Genomic DNA, 4,148 nt, shown 5'->3' with positions numbered 1-4,148 from the left:
ACTTCCGCCCGGAGGCCCGCCCGGAGGCCATCTTGGATGGGGGCGGAAGCAATTCCGCCCCGCTGCCCGCCATTCTTCTTAGGGGCTGCTCCGGCGGCCAAGGGGCGGGGCCGGGATGGGTGGTGACTTTTTTTAAAGGGCGACGCGGCGGGTGGGGTAGATCTCTAGGGCCGACCGTCAGTCGCGAGCCGGGACCCCCAGCCCCGCCCGGCGCAGGTGCACCCTCAACGCGTCCGACCTCTGCACCGGCAGCGCGTTTGTACCGTCTGCTCCGGACGCCCGAGCCCCTCGGAAAGCCGCAGCCGCCCGGGGTCCCGGCGCAACTCGACCACTTGGCTCCCTGCGCTGTCTGCGGGCACCGGGCGTTATCTTCTGGGGCCCTTGGCCGAATGCGACGGCCGGAGTGGAGGAGTTGGATTCCGTTCCTGTTCATCCTCGAAAGTAACTTCGCAGTTGTTCGGGACCAGCTCTTCTCTAAGGCGCGCGTCCGCTCTTTTGGCTTCGGTTTTTCTTTTGATGTCGATTAGTTCTTTGCGGTTTGGTTTTTGTTTCAAGACGGTGTTTAACCACGAAGGATGCACTGGCACTCGCGTGGGGCCGAGGGTGGTGGGCAGAGAGGAAGGGGCGCGGTGCCTTTGAAACAGCGCCTGGCAGTGTGGGCTGGGGGTGTCTAACGCTGACTCGGCAGTGATGACCTGGGGGGGGGGGGCTGTTTCTTCTGAGTACTTCCAAGACCCTTCACTTTTAAAAACATTTATTATGGAAGAGTTCATTTTCACACCGACGCAGAGAGGATCGTGTCATGTGCCCACCCGCCAGGTTTTCTGCCGCCTCTGTACCCCTGTTCACTTCCTCTCCCACCCACGGCCTCTGTTACTTTGAGACAAATCCCAGACAGCAAAGATTTCAATCTGTAAATGAAACCATTGATATTTATATCTCACAATATCCCTACAACGTAGCAAATGTTCTCATTTTACAGATGGGTAACTTGGGACCCCCAGAAACAAATGGACTTACTCAGTAAAAGTCTAATTTTCAAAGCCTGTACACAAACCGAACTACTTTGATACACACATCAGCCTTGCAAAATAGGTAGGGATAACGTTTCTGTTCCACGCATAACCAGAAACCTGGAGAAGCTTATGTGCCCTCCTGTGTTGCACGGCTGATGAGGGATGGAATCTCGTCTAGAGTTTTGAATTCCTGGCTTGTGCCTTTTCTGCTTTGTTGTGCGACTTTCCACAAACTCAGAACACTCAGTGATGGTGGGTCTGCAGTTGGCCATCACAGTCCGTTGTGCTCTGTAGGGGACATTTTCTTGACATTGGCTGCCCAGCATCGGTGCAATGTCTTTTCTGTGTTGGGGGAAGTCACCTCTGTGGGGCAAGATCTTTTCCAGGGACCCCTTACAGCTGTGGTGAAAGCCTGTGGGCCTGGGATTGGTTCCTCAGACATCTAACTGCTGGGGACTTTAAATGGAGAGCCACTGATGTCAAGAGGCATCAGGGACACTGGAGATTTCATTCTGGGGGCAGTGAAGGTACCTCTTGGCAACATCCACTCTCCAGGGGCAGCGGGGGCATTGAATCCAGCTGGGGCTCCCAGCTGCCCATGTAGCACTGGTCCTGGTGGCAGTGGTGGGCGACCCCAGTGAGGCCCCTCATCTGAATTGATTGCCTAGACATATGCTTTGATTGGGTTCTGAATGTTCTCGCTTCTCTTTATTCCTGTCTGTCCCCTGAGCCTGATTCTCCAGCTTTCCCGGAGGTTGTATGGGCTGTCCAATATCTTACTGATAAATTTGATGGCTTTGAAAAATCAAAACCACTTTTGGTCGCTTGCCCTAGAGACCCTGGCTGACACACCGTTCTGAGTTTCCAGCTCAGTAAGAGTGTGGCTGATGTCTGTCTAACAGCAAGGGGGAGGCGTGTTGAGGCATCGGTTATGGTGGGGGACCTGGGGGTTGCTTTGTGCATACACCTGCCATCTCAGGTAGAGGAAAGGCCAGCTGGCCACAGAAGTCTCCACTGCGGAGTGTGTTGTGAAAGCAGGTTACCCTCTGCTTCCCTGGCCAAGTTCATCTGGCCATCCTGAAGATGCCACTGTTGCCCTTCTGACTGCAGAACTGAGCGCCTGACAGAGGCTGTTCCTGAACATTCGTGCTCTGGAAACTGGGCACTAGAAACACTCCCGGGGCTGGAGGTAATGTGTCCTTGACTCTTTACCTTCTTTGGTTCCTTTTCCTTTCCCCTCTATGTCAAGGTCCCCCCTCCCCTTCATCTTCTGCCTTTTTTTTTTTTTTCTTTTACCATCTTGCCTTCTCAAAATCAGGATGGGGGCCAAGAGCTCCGCTTCAGCAGCTGAACAAGGCAAATGCTGGGCACACAGGGGCAGAGATGAAAAACTGTTTTTTTTTTTTGTTTTGCTCAAGGAGGTACATGAGCAAAGGGCACTTCGAGTTTTTATGCCATCATTTTGTTTTGGTTAGGGAAGTGTGTGTGTGTGTGTGTGTGTGTGTGTGTGGGAGGGCAGGGGTGTGTTGGTGTCATTTTCTTCTTTTCAGCTTAAATCTGTAGGGGCAGGAAACATCCAGTGTTCCCATTCAAGAGATTACAATTAGATCATCCTGGGTCTCTGAGTTCAAACCCCAGCATTCTGCTAGTTACGAGAGCTGTGATTTTGAGCACCATCCAGACACTTTGCATACGTGATCTCTAATCCCAACAATAACCCTACAGCATCGGTGGCTTTCCACCCATTTGATAGATAAAGCCAGCTTCGGCAGAACCCAAGTAACCTGCCTGAGATTACGCAGCCTGTCTATATGTCCCTGGCAGCCTGACTCGAAAGTCCTTGATCTCCCTACTTTGTCACATTATTAGCTTCAAAGAAAATTTCAGAACATCAAGAGACAGATGGGTCAAACCACTCCGAGCAACATTCAGAGGGTGCCCACACTGCTTCCTGTCTGATGCCCGGAGGTGGGTCTCTGCCATTGCCTGGGCAGTTTGGGACTGGAGCTGGAGTGCTTCTCCAGTGATGTGGGGGCAGGCGGCAGGCGGCTGGTCAGGCCTGGTAGCCAAGTGTTGGTGCCGGAGAGCCCACTTTCAAAGCTGGGACCACGTTCTGATACGTTTGCTTTCTCCAGACCCGTCGGTGTTCCTGTCTCACTCAGATGGTTGAGGGGGCAGGATCCTCCTTACTTTTTATTTATTTAATGTTTACTTATTTATTTTGAAAGAGAGAAGGAACGCACGTGGGGGAGGAGCAGAGAGAGAGGGAGAGAGAATCCCAGGCAGACTCGGTGTTGTCAGTGAGGAGCCTGACGTGGCGCTCGATCCCCTGAACCATGAGATCATGACCTGAACTGAAATCAGGAGTCAGATGCTTAACCGACTGAGCCACCCAGGCACCCCTCTCCTTACTTTTTTGTTTTTGATTTTTTTAAATGTTTTATTTACTCTTGAGAGAGAAAGAGAGAGAGACAGAGTGTGAGCATAGGAGGGGCAGGGAGAGAGGGAGGCACAGAATCCGAAGCAGGCTCCAGGCTCCGAGCTGTCAGCACAGAGCCCGAAGCAGGGCTCGAACTCACAAGCGGTGAGATCATGACCCGAGCTGAAGTCGGACGCTCAACCGACTGAGCCACCCAGGCACCCCGATCCTTACTTTTTAATAGAAATATGGAAAGCAAGGCAGCATCATGTTTAAATTGCAGGGTTCTTAACTGGTCTCCTTCCCTGATGCCACATGTGGTCTAGCATCCAGGAAAGGGGCCCAGAGACCTTGGCTCCTGGGCTAAACAATTGAATAAATATTTGCAAGATGAATGAATAGTGGCATGCACAGTGTCACAGAATCACAAAGTATCTGCTCAGAGGGTGCATTGGCAAAGGCGAAAGGACCTTCTACCATCAATTGCCTAAGACGGTTCTCACTCATCCCACACCCACCTCACCGACTTGTTTCAGGACCTCTCCTTTGATGAACGGTGCTGGGTGGCCGTGTGTCGGGCATGTCGGTGTTCAGCCTGAAGGGTGAACCTGCAGAGAGAGGGCATCCCGTCCCAAGAGTCGGGGTGGGATGCGGGCCGGGCACCCCCGGAGGAGAAAGAACAAGGGGAAGATGGAAGCTTACGTGGGAACATG

At 52.6% G+C, this 4,148-nt stretch overlaps 1 protein-coding gene across 8 annotated transcripts in view; it reads left to right on the top strand.

The window, feature by feature from the left end:
• Window positions 1–4,148, top strand: part of SLC39A11 (solute carrier family 39 member 11) — a 429,657-nt gene that overhangs the window by 6,026 nt on the left and 419,483 nt on the right. The window lies entirely within an intron of this gene.

Source organism: Leopardus geoffroyi, chromosome E1, assembly GCF_018350155.1.
Source record: "Leopardus geoffroyi isolate Oge1 chromosome E1, O.geoffroyi_Oge1_pat1.0, whole genome shotgun sequence".
In the NCBI taxonomy this organism is placed as follows: Eukaryota; Metazoa; Chordata; class Mammalia; order Carnivora; family Felidae; genus Leopardus; species Leopardus geoffroyi.
Note: the sequence above shows the minus strand (reverse complement) of the source record. Positions and strands in the feature narration are given on the sequence as shown.